Source organism: Schistocerca piceifrons, chromosome 3, assembly GCF_021461385.2.
Source record: "Schistocerca piceifrons isolate TAMUIC-IGC-003096 chromosome 3, iqSchPice1.1, whole genome shotgun sequence".
NCBI lineage: Eukaryota > Metazoa > Arthropoda > Insecta > Orthoptera > Acrididae > Schistocerca > Schistocerca piceifrons.
Window position 1 is genome coordinate 640935238 of NC_060140.1, and position 15254 is coordinate 640950491.

Below are 15254 nucleotides of genomic sequence, written 5' to 3' on the forward strand. Positions count from 1 at the left end.
TTTTCGTTCGGTTTGAACGTATCAATCATTTAAATAAGAAATTTATCAAACGTATGTTAATTAACGTATAATTGATCATCATTTTTGAAAAAAAGGAAAATCAAACACACAAAGAAGTGGTCAAGGTGTTGACTGTCAAGCGAACGAGCAGTGTTAAAAAAAAGCTCCGTGAGACGAATGTGTAGATTCCCGCTCACACCTAACTTTTGATCTGTATTTTTTTCATCACTGGTCATATCATTTAATGTATGTGACATTTTACAGGTAAAATAATTAAAGAAACTACGTGTAGTTGCATGACGTTTTAGTGGATTTCGTGTTATTTGACAAGTTACTATTTTAATTAAATTTAATTATTAGAATAAACATTTTTATAACTGTCGATAAGTAAATGAAGAAACGCTTAGAAAAAGTGTTCAAATGTGTGTGAAATCTTATGGGACTTTACTGCTAAGGTCATCAGTCCCTAAGCTTACACACTACATGACCTAAATTATCCTAAGGACAAACACACACACACCCATGCCCGAGGGAGGACTCGAACCTCCACCAGGTCCAGCCGCACAGTCCATGACTGAAGCATCTCAGACCGCTCAGCTAATCCCCAACGCTTAGAGTTTTCCTGAAAACTGTCGTTATTTGCGAAATTCCATATACATGCAATCGGGTACAGTAACCTGAACAACTTTGCACCTCGACCTTCAAGCTGCACTCCCAGAGGCAGGCCCTATTTGGCAATTAACCTGCGTAGCGGTGAAACATTGCTAATGTAGCAAGGACGAATGGTATTGGCGAAAAATTTTTGAGTATCACAGATTTTACTCTCTTACTACAAAAATGAAAGTCTGAACGTAAGTCGTACCGTTGACCTGTACACGTTCGTCTTACGAAGCTCGGACGTTAAGCACCTAGGCACAGATACATCCGTTACGTAATAGACGCTTAAAACTTCTCTTGCGATTCTCCTGGAATTGCCAGACACCTTACTACTTGCATATGATTTTGTTTTAGTTACCTACTAATGGTGTACAAAATTCGCAGTAAATTCGTGATCCCAACGTCGTGGCCTCCACTTGTAAAACACCTACCTCGAGACATCTAGTGGCGGAGTGTCGTACTGTTACGGGTATGAGCAGTAAAGTGAAATGACGGATGTTTTGGGTAACAACTCGTATTATATCTGTTGGTGTGATATATTCACAGCTGAAGGAACTGTCGGCTGGTCCCGGCGGAGGTTCGAGTCCTCCCTCAGGCATGGGTGTGTGTGTTTGTCCTTAGGATGATTTAGGGTAAGTAGTGTGTAAGCTTAGGGACTGATGACCTTAGCAGTTAAGTCCCATAAGATTTCACACACATTTGTACATTTTTTGAAAGAACTGTCGGCAGGCTTAATGTTACAGGTGATATATATGTATAGTCACACAGTCTCATACGCTGAATGCTATACATTTCGAAGAAGTCGTCCACTTTGCTCTGGAATACACGCAAACAGGTACAGGGTATAGGCAAAATAACGTGGTTCAAATGGTTCAAATGGCTCTGAACACTATGGGACTTAACTTCTGTGGTCATCAGTCCCCTAGAACTTAGAACTACTTAAACCTAACTAACCTAAGGACATCACACACATCCATGCCCGAGGCAGGATTCGAACCTGCGACCGTAGCAGTCCCGCGGTTCCGGACTGCGCGCCTAGAACCACTAGACCACCGCGGCCGGCTCAAAATAACGTGAACACCTACACTTTCTTGGGAATGGTTTATTAGTAAGGGATTGGACCCCCATTTGTCCGTAATACAGCTGCGATTCTTATTGGGATAGTGGCATATAATGATTGTATAGTCTCCAGTGGAATGTTGTGCCACTCTTCGATCACAACCTCTTCTAACTCCTGTAGTGACGAGGGAGGCGGAAATCTGCTCCGGAGTCTGCGCTCCAGTACCACATACAAAGGCTCGGTAACGTTCAATTTCGGGGACCATGCCGGTCGGGGAAGACGGTGCAGTTCAGTCGCATGCTCCTCATACCACGATTTTACTGTCCTGGCTGTGTGAATCGGTTCTGAACATCTGAATCACGGGGTGCACCTGATCACCTAAAATGTTCACATAATCGTTGGCTGTTCGCGACCTTTGAGAGTAATGATGGGAGCAGCAGAATACCATGACATGGCTGCCCACACCATCACACTTCCACTTCCATGGTAAACTGTTGGAATAGAACAATCGCGGTTGTATACTTCTCTTGGCGTTCTCTAGATATAAACCCGGCCCGAAGTTGGAAATAATGAAAATGTGAACTCGTCGGACCGTATGACGTGTTTCCAATGATCAGCCGTTCAGGATTGATGCTCCTGACACTATGTTGTACGCTTATTGGCGTCGGTTGTCGTCACTAATGGTTTCTGTGCAGCAGCTCGTACATGAACATTCGCTTTGTGGAGTACTTGGCGGACCGTGTCGAGACATTGGATGTCTCGAAGATGGCTACTGAGCTCTGCAGTCACTTTACACGCCGTACTTTTGGGTTGTTTTGCCACAATTCGTGTTAGCGTACGATGATCTCTGTCATTTAGTTTTGATTTGCCCCCACTATTACGTTTACACGATGATGTCTTCCCATGTTTTTTGTAGGCTGTTATGACCGTTGAAACAGCTTGCTCTTGAAACATTCAGTAAGTTGGCTGCACCTAATCGGGCCCCCACAATCTGCCTCTTTGGAACTCTGTTTCATTGCACATCGACCTCGGCCTCTGAATGCAAATACGAAATGTGTACTCCTCGTAAACAACCTGGACTAATGCCTAGTGCACACTGAACACTCACAGTCCGGCACAACACGTGCTTTACCTGAGTTGTTGACCGTCAAACACTACCATCCCTTTGCTACCACTGTACACATTATTTTGCCTATCCCGTGTACATATACTCTCTCTTTCTCTCTCTCTCTCTCTCTCTCCCATCGTTTATATTTCTCTCTGAGACAGTAAGTCAGAGAAAAAATTAAAAATAACTCCAATCACTCGGCTCCGTAAGGTTTTCCCGAGATTTTCCTAGGCTGTGTGATAAATGACGGAAATGGAAACCCCATTTATCACGATTACGGAGCCCCTCTGTTCCACTTGAATGTTGGAGGGATTTGGCTGAAGGGAACCGCACTCAGCAATGATCGGATCTGAAAGAGCTCACACTGAATACTCGGTCAGGAAATGAAAAGTGAAGTATTCTAACAAAAGATATTTTCTATTAGATAAAATCAGCTGTCAGATCGACATATTATTCTTAAAATAAACTACACCTCTACGACTATAAGAGATCGAGAGAGACAAAGGAATAAAGGCTCGCTTACCTATCTTATGTATTCCCTCAGAAAACTTGGCGAACTCCTGTGGAAAATTAAAATATTTGTAGTTTCTTTCCCACAATAAAGCTATTTTGAGAGAGGTAAACTCTCGTCGGGAACTGCCGATAAGATAAACGCAGAATGAGGTAGAAGGAGACCGGTATCGCAGTGCGCAATTAAACTGTTGAAATAAGAACGTCAGAAAATGGGACGGCGGTTTCAGTTTCAGCAAGTCCTCAAACTCGCCACTCAGTTTTGTAAGAACTCGTTTGAAAACTCGTCAGGTTTGGTGAACACTAAGGAATGTGCGTTCCCGGAATAACAGATCGTGGCTGAAAAGAAACGAACATAATATGGTCTAGCGTGGAATGGAACGGAAATCGGATAAAATATGGCTCACTGCACCAACAACTACAGTCTGGTCACAGTATAGGTAGCCGTATCACCTAAGACCACAGTTCACAACACATTAAGTAGACGACATTTTTACTTAAAAATGGAAGCTTCAACTCGACGGAAACCAGAAAAATATTGTTTTATGTGTCTATTGCGTTGTACATGAGTGTAGTCCTGTAATGTTAGAATCATCTTTCATGACACTTCGAAATGTTTACCATACATAAAAAATTGAAGTATTATTAACTTTAGGAGTAATTTCACGTCAAAGACAAAAAGTTGACCTATTCTGTACAACTCATGTATTGACATTGCTACCTATGGACATGAAGGTGGCCTGCATCTGGTCCTTGCTATCAAGTGTGCTGAGTGGAGGCATCCCTCTTTTACATTTGCTCGGTAAATGATTGAACCTAGACTCTTATATTAAATCAAGGTGCTCAAATCTTGCCGTATGATTTGCCAATATTTTCAATCGTGTAGACGTCAAACAAAAATTGTGGTTTATCCCGTGAGTACAATCAACTCAACAGCAACTGAACTGCCGGAGCTTACACGATGTAGCTTACATAAACCAACTAGCCGCACATTTAGGCTCAACACGATGAAGCATTTGCCACATTACGCGCTGTTTGCCCCTCGAGCGTACAGTGACAATAATCGACGTGCGTTTTAAGCCGTGGCACAATATCGTACACGTCCAGCAATCGGACACCCGATAGAATTGTTAATAAATTGGCTGCAGGTCTGTGCGCTGCGGTACACCCCATTAATCGCATTAAGGACCGAGAGGTTTTGCAGTAATTCCATCCCATTATCGGCAACTAAATTTGAAGCGGCGTTTTGCTTGTTCAGTAATCCGGCAAAGGCAGTTTCTGTCCTATAATGATCTGCATACCCATCCACAGTCGATATTTTCACCTTTTTATATTTGTCATAGAATATGTTGTAACAGGCATATATCGACGCCTTAATGGTGGCATAGGGTTGTAAATGTTTGTGAGCGTAATAGTTTATGTGAAATTTATTTAATAGTTTTTATGGATCGACATAATTTGTTATTTAGCGATTTACAGCCAAAGGTGATGTCTCCATGCCGAAAAGGTGCATAAGTGTCGATTGTATTAGCTTGTGTTGTTGCGAAGTTTTCCGATGCATATACTCGTAGACCACTTGTCGGCAAACGGTTTTGCTCAAGAGCCAAAGCTGAGATTATGGTGCTGCACATCGGAGCGCATATATACCGATCTTATAATTAATTGGTAACCTAAATAAATTAGTATGTTATGAGCCCCCAGTAGACTAGCTATTGTAAGGGCACCACAAGTTGACCGCCGATCCAGAAATACAAATCGTTAAGTGTCGGCACCATTCGTGTCCTTCGCGTCTAATGTTCTTTGTTCAGGTTCTGCCACCTTCTATGACCCGAAAGTTGAGAAACTTTAATTGCCTGACGAAATTTTGTTGTGTTGTTTGCGTAAAATGCCGGTTAATAACACAGCCGGAAAAAATTAGCAGACACCTTTAGAAGTTTCCAATTCACTAATGATTTATTGTTGCAAAAATACATATAGAGTACGTGAAATGATTACATTTCCAGATCAATAGCACAAGCAGTTCTAAGGACTCAGGTATCGACGTTTGTTGAAACACCCTTAATAGTAGAAGGTATAGCCTCCATAGGCGGCAATCAAGCCACTACCTCTGGCATCCAGTCAATCGTAAAGTTGTCTAATAGTGTCCTGGAATACGTTACATCACGCCTGCTTCACCTGTTCGCGTGATTCTGCAAGAGTTGTTGGTTGACGAGTTGCAGGTGTCAGATCACGTCCCATCACAGCCGAACGTCCTCGACACGAGGACACTCTGGTGATCACGCTGTCCAGTGAAGTTACTGGACATCTTGCACAGCATGTTCAGTTTCACAGGTAGTGTGTGGGCGATCATTTCCTGTAAGGAAAACGGAACACGTTCCTGTTGCAAGAACGGCAAAAAAATGGGTCTACAAACATTCTGCACGTACAGAGTGCCGTTTAGTGTCACTAAATAGCAAAGGTGAACGAGAGTTGTAGCTCATCACACTCGAAACCGTAAGCTCTGAGGTGGGTCAGTGTTCTTGGACCAGTAGACTCTACGAGAGAGCGCTCAGCAAGTCTACTACGTACGCGCAAACCACCATCACTTTTGTGCACGCAGAACCTGCTTTTGTCGCTGAAGGCCACGGTGCTCCATATCATCTTTCAGTTAACCCTTCGACGGCATCAATAGAGCCGTGCACGTCGATGCTGTGGCACGAGTCGAAGTCGAACTAGAAGGGTGCATGTCCACAGTCCCATCGCTCATAATCAGTTTGCAACAGTTCGTGGGGATACGTCTGGGCTCATTTTCGTGCAGGCAGAATCTACTTTCAAAGCTGAACACCACGGCGCAGCATACCATCTTCCAAGTGATCCTTTGACGGTACCAGTCGAGCCATGCACATTGATGTTTCATCGTGAGTGTAAGACGAGGTAGAAGTCCGCGTGCCATAGTCCCCCTGGTAATAACCGGTTCGCAACAGTTCGTGTTGACATCCAGGCTCACAAGCCCCCTTCTCTGTGGTGTGGTAGCTGTAACATCTGCTGCCCTCCCAATGCGACCATCCTAGCTGCTGTCTGTGCGGGTGGATGTCCAGAACTTCATCTATGGGTCTGAGAATGTTCACGTGATCACTGGTACCACCATCGTAACACAACTCATGCAACACTTCCAACTTATGTGGTAATTTTCCGAAAGGACCACCCCACCACTAGGAACGCCACAATTCGACCTCTTCCAAACTCGCTCAGTTGGCTGTGGGAAGCATGTGAGCATCACCGTGGCACGGCTGCATGTGTGCTTGACACGTTTGGATCACACTGAGCCTTCTACATGGTAGTACTCCCCATTAAAGGGTAGACGCAGATGGGGCAATGATAGCTGTGCCACTACGCTATTGGTTAGCAGACGATCAGAAACCACTATCAGTACATCTGCTATTCCTCAGTTGGCATACACAGTCATCGGACTAGAATCGACTATGTTTTTCCGGGTGAATTAATTTTTAATTACCGAACTGTGATTAATTTGCAGCAAGTTTACCTGTATTTATTTGCAATCTCGTAATGACTTTCTGCGTTACATGTGTACTAATATGGGTGTTTCAGAATCGATTGTGGTATTTCTCAGTAAAAGTAATCATTTCATGTACGATACTCTAAGAGCACTATTGCCACAATACATCTTGACTGAATTACACTCCTCTAAAGGTATACACTACTTTTTTCCCAGCAGTGTACATATTGGTCGGTCTGAGGTCTCGATTGTACAATGACCGTGAGGTACCAATGGCAGCACTAAGAGCAGAAAAGATTTCCGTCATGGTGTTGCGTGAACAGGTAGGCCGTTTCTATCCACGGTCTTGGATACCCATGGACTTCGATATGCTGTACCGTTTACCATACCTGAGAGCAGCTGGAAGTTCTTCCCAGGAGAGCAAATTATGGAAATGGAACCGTTGTCTCATAGCACAGTGCTGTGAAGTGGTACAGAATGGCAATGCCATACATTTCCGACAAGGAAAGAAAAGGTAAATCTATTCATCACTTTAATGTAGTTCATCTGTATCATAAGGGCTGCAGAGAGTTGCCCACGTTCTAATGTACAGAGAGCCAATAAAACAAGTAACGTCATCGCTCTTGGGACAAGAGACTGCCGGAATTAACATAAACAGCTGCAGCGTCGCAAGTGACGCCACGTTCTGTGGTTTGACGGGAGCCACTTTTTTTTCTACAGATCTCCGACCTCAGCTTCTCCTGGGACCATCCTTCAGATGAAATGTAATAATATTGTACCAACAGCCGTTATACTGATATTATTTTATTAGGCAATCAGTTTCGACATTCCAGTCACGTCATCTTCAGGCCAGTCGCATGAATGACACTAAGTACGACTCGTGCATGTATAAGACAAGGTACCAGTGCTGGTTCCGTAGATATCCGAACTTCAGGAGCAAATGCGACAGCAACTGTCAATCGAACAATTGTTTGTTTGACACTTGTCACTCGCTTGAAGAGAACACATGCTCATGAAGTTCGGATATCTACGAAACCAACCACGAGTATTGGTGCAGTGTGTGATACATGCACGAGTGGTACTTGGTGTGCCGTGTCGGCGGTATTCCCGATCTATTCTTGATCGTTGGGCCACCGAGTGGTGTTTCTCCATAGCGGGGCGCCTCTTGGCGGCGGGTGGCGCCGTTTCTGCCGGGTGGAGTGTGCGCGGGCAGTCAAGTTCGGTTGCCAGCGGCGCGAGCATTGCCTTTTGCGTCGGATGGCGGGTCCCTCCGCGCTGTCGCTGGCCGGTGCTGGTGTTACTTGCTGCTCCCCGTGTCGGTGGTCGGAGTCGTCGCCTGATTACCAGCTTCCCTGCCTCTGTCTGACTGCTTCTTGCTGAGGTCTGGGTGACGATACTCGTGCTGAATCATCTTTCTCGCGCCGATTTCTCTGGACAGCGCCTTGGCAGGAGCTTGTGGCTGTACTGCTCCCGATATAGTTTACAGAGGAGTAATTTTCCGTCCTCGGAAGTTTGGTACTGTTTGTCGGCAATCTGTGGGGTAATGTACCTTACTTAGTGTGTTTTTCTCGGCATTCTATTGTGTCGTTGCAGAACTTTGTTTAACCTTTTCCCTCCTTACTCTTCTGCAGAGTGCCTTTGGATCCTGTGGTCTGTAATTTCCCTTGTGCCAAGTTCCGGGCTTAAATTATGTTTTGGAATATATGGGATTCTGTGTATTTGTCTGGGGTTTTTGCTGGCCTGTGCCCTTACGATTTCCCGTTTCCTTGCCCGGGCGTCGTACGTAAAGCTTAAGGTGAGTGAATTTTGGTAGGTACCGTCCAGTGGTTCGATGGGCCCCGTGACGAATTGTTTTTTTTTTTTTCTTTCCCCACCATGCCTGTCTTATCTCCCTGGCTTAAGGTTGGCTCCACTGTGCTCGTGCGCGAGTGTGTATGTGGGCGAAGGTGTCGTTTCCTGACTTGTTTACCGTTTCTTACAGAGCTGCATAGACTGCCGAATCTGTAATTCGGTCTATGCCATGTTATAGTTGCTTCAGGTTGGTTCGCACACTCCCCTTGGTAATGACATCTGCGCACCTATGGGATTGAATAATGTTTTGAACTATTGTAAGCTGGCGGTTGTCGCCGTATGTGTGTTAAATTTTAACTTGTATTTGAGTTCTGGTATAATTGCATTTTGTTAACTGAGCTAATTTTATCTTGCCTACTGCTGCGATGTCAGAAATGTTAAAATCTGGCATTGGGCTCCCTGTGAATTTTTATGTTGATAACTGATGCAGTATTTTAGTGTAATGATTTATCTTTTACGTTTTGGGGAAATTTTATCTTGACTAATCCTTGGGGTTAAATTGAGCAACTTGTGTCTATGATCTATGGAAATGTTGGGGTGGATTGCACTTTCTCGTTAGGCCTATCACATATTACTTACTTAAGGCATTAAGGAATATTTACTGAAAATTTTAAAAAAAATTTAACAGTCATAAATTTAATCTTACCTGTGAATCTATATTTGGGGGGTTTTTGTTATTTGAATTTCATTGTCTTACCAGTTTGCCCTTTGCTGCTGTATTAAAAGTATTTGTTGTTTTGAATTACAGTAACTGTTCACTACAATGAAGCCACCCTGTTAAAAGAAAAAATTTTGGTGCTACCATTTGTTTCCCCCTTGTTCCCCTTCCACATATCACTTGGTATCATTCATGCGACAGACCTGAAGATGACGTGATGGTAACAACGAAACTGAATGCCTAATAAAATAATATCAGTATAACCTATGTTAGCTTAGTATTACTACATTTCATCGACCAGCCGCTGTTTCACGCTCCTGAACCCAGGATGGAGCGACAGTCATCATCCAGCTGAGACAATGTCCTACTGTTTCGCCTTTCATTCTGCAGGTCAATAGCGAAAGTAAACGAGGCACAGTGACCGGTTACTACCTGTTGTCCCATCTCGTCTCTTCCATCTAGGCTATATGACAGCTGCCATGCCGCGCTGGTCATATGAATGAATATCTGAGGACCATTATAAACGACGGGTATAGCAGCTTCGAGCAAAGGGGGGACGATCGTTCGGTCCTCTACGCATCATTTAAAACAGGGTTGAGAAGGAAAGCAAAAAAATCATCTTTCAGACTGATAAACCATATTCCCCGCTTGCACTTTTGATATATTTGAGACAGAAGGCTCAATGCTGAAACGATCCCTCTCACAGTAAATGCTCTGATAAAAGCTGTATCAGTCAGCTCTGTGGTGCTCCATCTCTGTGAAGGGCCACGACCAATCTCAGAGCTTAACATAGCAGTAGTAGAGGATTCTTCTACGTTCTTTTACGGTTACAGATACTTCAGACATTCAGAGCTATTGCAACACTTAATGAGAGACGGTTACGCAGCTCTGGCGAGTAATACGGCGCGCTCGGCCCTCCTTGTCCGTTACACCCGGCAAGTTTCGAGTTATCCTCAACCAGCCGGGAGCCATAAAAAAGGAGGTGAAGGACTGGAGTCGTTATTTACGGCAATCCTCTTAGCGGGGGTTGCCTTTAGAGTGGGAGGCAATTTCCGAGTTTCAGAAAACTCGACGCACCCTGAAAAACTTGTAGCGCTATGAGGCGGTACCCCGCACTAGACTCCGCTCATTAAATTAAATTGTGGATTCGCGAGAGCGGAAACATGTGCGCTCACGACTCACTCATTAATACACGCAGCCAGAGTGTATGGTACAGCAGATGAAACTGCGGCTGCCTGCCACTGGAACTTCTCGCCAGAAACGTGTCCTGTCGACGCTAGATCATCCACTTCAAGGAGACTAGCTGTCGCTGGCGGGGGCAGAACGTTAAGTTGCCGAAATTGAAGGACGTGTTTAATTTTGGTCACCGTATGTTACGCACTTCTCACCTCTAGGGGACTATGGGCTTTAATTTAATGACTATTTCATACTTTATTAATACAGCTCGCTACAGGGTTATTCAAAATGATCTGAACATTTTTAAAAAATTTTGCTTTAAGGTATTACATGATTATGTGTTCAGAAACAGACACTCGAGTAGCTTTTTTCCTTGCAGTGATATTCATCAAAATGGCTGCCATACCAACGGCGAAGGCATTTTGCGTGATTCAGTTCTGCGAGAACGAGTCCGCCACTCCAGTGCTTTGGAAATTCATGACCTCATTTAAGAAGGCTGCGCCTACCAAACAATGCATTTACGAAAGGGATTAGAAATTTAAGGAAACAGGAGGTTTTTGTAAAGACAAAGACAATGTGCGTCAATCAACATATGAGAAACAGGCTAAAGTGCCGAAGGAAATGTTTCTCAGAAGTCAACATCTCGTGCCAATCCTGACCAAGAAATTCGACAGTGAACTGCTTAGAAAATGTAAGGAAAACACATGCAAATGAACCAGTATGAGATGCGGTTGCTGAAAGCCAATACACATGGCGAGAACATTAGCAGAAACAGTTTTACATTGATACGTGATTGCAGGCTTACTCTGTCAGATGTAAATCACGCAAAATGTATCTCCGTTGGTCTAGTGGCCATGTTGCTGGAGTTGCTGTATCCAGACGTACAATCATGTAATACATTGGCTCAACTGAAACCTTTTTACATTCACCTGAAAACGAAGTGGTCACATATTTATTATAAATACCATCTGACGAACGTACAACAGCTGAGAACTTATAAAGGAACTCAGTTGTCTGCCTTCATCTAACGACGAGCTACAACACCATTACGGTCACAGTTTACACACTCTGTTATTAGTCATAATGCAAACGAGTTTTGTAACTAGTATGCACAGAGTCGACAAAATTCATTGGATAGCGGAATGTAGACATAAATAAGGTGGTAATATCGGTATACAGGATATAAAAGGGCAGTGTTATTTCTGCTTAGGAAATTCACGTGAAAACGCTTCCGACGTGATCGTGGCCGCACGAATGGAAGTAACAGACTTGGAGCAGGGATTGGTAGTTGAAGTCTGACACATGGGACAAACCATTTTGGAAATCGTAGGAGAATTCACTATTCCGGCATCCGCAGTGTCAACAAATTACCGACAATACGGAGTTTCAGGCATTAACTCTCACCAAGGGCAACGTAGTGCCCGATAGCCTTAACGACTGAGAGCAGCGGCGAGTGAATAGAGTTGTCAGTGCTAACACACAAGTAATACTGCATGAGATAACCGCAGAAATCATTAAGGGATGTACGACGAACGAATCTGTTGGGACAGTGCGACGAAGTCTGAAGTTAATGGGGTAAGGCAGCACAAGAGCGATTTGAGTGCCTTCGTTAACAGAACGACATCGCCTACAGCGCCTCTACTGGGTTTATGACAATATCGCTAGGACCCTAGACGACTCGGAAAATGTGATCTGGTTGGTAAGAGCTGCTGGTAGTATTCGAGTGTGACACAAAGCCCCGAAGCCCGGGACTCACTTTGTCAACAAGGCACTGTGCAAGCTGGTGGTTGTTCCGTCACAGTGTGGGCTGTGTTTACATGGAATGGACTGAATCCTCTGCTAAAAATGAATCGATATTTGATTGGAAATGGGTATGCTCGGCTATATGTAGTCGATCTGCATCCATTCATGGACTTCATTTTCCCTGACAACGATGGAATTTTTTATGGATGACAACGACACATCGTGACCGGTCAACAGTTGTTCGCGATTGGTTTTAAGAACATTCTGGACAATGGGAGCGAATGATTTGGTCACCCAGATCGCCCGACTTCAATTCCATCGAACATTTATGGGACATAATTGAGAGGACATTTCATGTACAAAATCCTTCACCGGCAACTCTATCGCAGTTATGGATGGCAATGTGGCTTAATACTTCTGCAGGGGACTCGAGTGAGTTGTCGAGTGCGTGCCAAGTCAAGCTGATGCACTGCGCCGGGTAAGAGGAGGTCCGAAACGATGTTAGGAGGTATGTCATGAATTTTTTCACCTCGTTGTGTATGCTCTTCGTGCACTCTTGGCGTTTACAGTAACTGTGATGTTCCAGATTCTCTACGATCACTATTAGCGAATGATAGGCCATCAGTGTCATATGTGCTCTTCCTGTTAACAATCAAACGCTACCATCTCTACATACTCGGTAGTAATAGATAAAATCACAGCACAGATGTTCCGATGAAATTTGTTACCGTTTCCATGAGAACGCTGACGCAGCGTTTAGCTTCAATATAGCAAACGTCAGTTTGTAACGCCGGAAATGCATATCCTCCTATTTCCATCTATTGTACTATTATTTTTTTCCTTGTTTTGTTACCGCAAGATATGACATTTCTGTCTCTTTATATATTGTAATTGCTTTACTGTTTGGATATATATATATTTATGCACTTATGTCGATGTATAATTGGTTTGTTTCGTAAATATTATTTGTATTTTTACGCTGGGTCTTGCCTAGGGAAAACTGCTATCGAACGATTACATCGATAGGTCGTGTGAAGACTCAAAGTGTGTAGGATCTTTGGTAGTGTTAACTCTGCCGCGTGGAGCGCGGGCAGAACAGTGAGAGTCTGGCGGGAGTAGCGAGTGGAGCAGGTGTTGTGTGACGCTCCCGCGAGTTGCCGCGCTTTCGGGGTTTGGCAGCATGTAATTGCGCTCGGCTCGCGATGATAGTTTCTGACATGGTGTCGCGGACGGGAAGCATTAGCTGGCGCACATCAAGGGCCCGTTTCGCCTGGTGACCGTGTCGAGAAGAAGGCGCGCCAACATCCAGCTTCTGCAACAGCGACGGCCGACAATGAGTGACTGTCGCCACCTCCTCGATCGACGGCTTCAAACCTTCAATCAACCAACAAGGAAGACTAAAAGCACGTAAAGTTTCAGAACTGTATGGCAGACCTCAGCTTTTCAAATTGTTCCATTTGCCTCGCAAAATTACAGCAACTTAGCATGAACCTTTGTTGCTCATTGTCCCAATTGCATTGCCAAGCAGGGTCCCTTCCTTTTCCGAAATGAACCCGAGTGTCGTTGAAATTCAAACGCCAGCATTAAAATAATATGATTAGATTTCACTGCTTTAATTTCAAAGTTCAGTAGCTGGCTACAATATTTAGGTTACACGAGCACAAATTTAGAGTGCGAGTTTTGTTAGCATATTTTAGCTTACCTGTGACTGCAGCTCAGCTTGGTACGTACTAAATTTTACTATTGTTAATAGTTCAGAATCATTTAATTCAAGTTCAAAGTTAAATATCTTGTTTCTAAATTGCGTAGAGTCAAGTTGCTTTTGAAATGATTGTTGAGGTAGTCCAAGACTAACCGTATTTTACTGGATTTCGATGTGCTTCAGAAAGAAAGCTCACTATTAACTTCAGTCACTAAATTAACTTTCGATTTTCCGGTTTTATTAATTCTTTTGCTAAATTAAGTCAGAGTGTAGCGAAATTTATTACTTCTGACAAACTTTCAGTTTTCACACTACACGTGTCAACCTTCAGTTGCCACGCTTCTAGTGCTAATTATATGTGTAATAACCTTTCTTTTTCAGTTACTATAGTAATTGTCCTTAGGACTGGCGACCGTGATTTCCCCCAAATCTCAAATATCTAATTACCGCTAGTTAATTGTTAACGTAACGGCCGCACATTTACTTTTTTATTAACTTTACCCCTTTTCAAAATTGATTTCCACCAGTTTCATTAGCACATTTCCTTTCATTTAGATGTAACCCTTTCCTCCCTCTTTACCGACAGGTTAACTTCGGTGACGATTGCTTTTCCAAAACTCCCATTAGGTACACGCGGTTTCATTTTTCACTGTCATTAAGGTCGGTAAGTGAGGGGGGAGGTTACACGTGGCGACCGTGACAGGACAATCTTCGAATTTGAGGTTGTTCTGGACACGAATTTTGCATTGTGCAAATCTCGTAACAAAGTACTGGTTACGAAATGGTCGTTACGTCAGCGAGAATAAATAGTGTGAGGAATCCTAATTAGATTTGAGATTTGGTATTTATATTGAAAATTATTAAAATGAGTGAAGGCAACAATTACCAAAATTTGGTAGACTGGGATACGGAACAATCGGTCGAACAGTGGGAAACGAGCACGGCGGTTCCCATTGTTCAGGGGCAGGCGGCTAGCATGAAAGACGCGACCGCCGAAACGCAACAAAGAGCAGAAATGGAATTCCAAACTTTAGAAAATGTTTCGGAATCGGAAGCGAAAATCAAATCTGTACCCCTTGATGATGAATACGGGGGAACATGTATAGAGGAACCAGCTACGGAAGTAAAACCGGTAGTCTCCGGGAATTTAACTGATTTATTGAATGTTTTGATTAATGAAATCAAGAGTCAATCGGCAGAAATTATAGCTCTGTCTGCCAAGCAAGAAGCTCAGTCTGAAAAGATTGAACGAAAGCTAGACAATCAGAACAAAGCTATTAATGTTGTTAACAA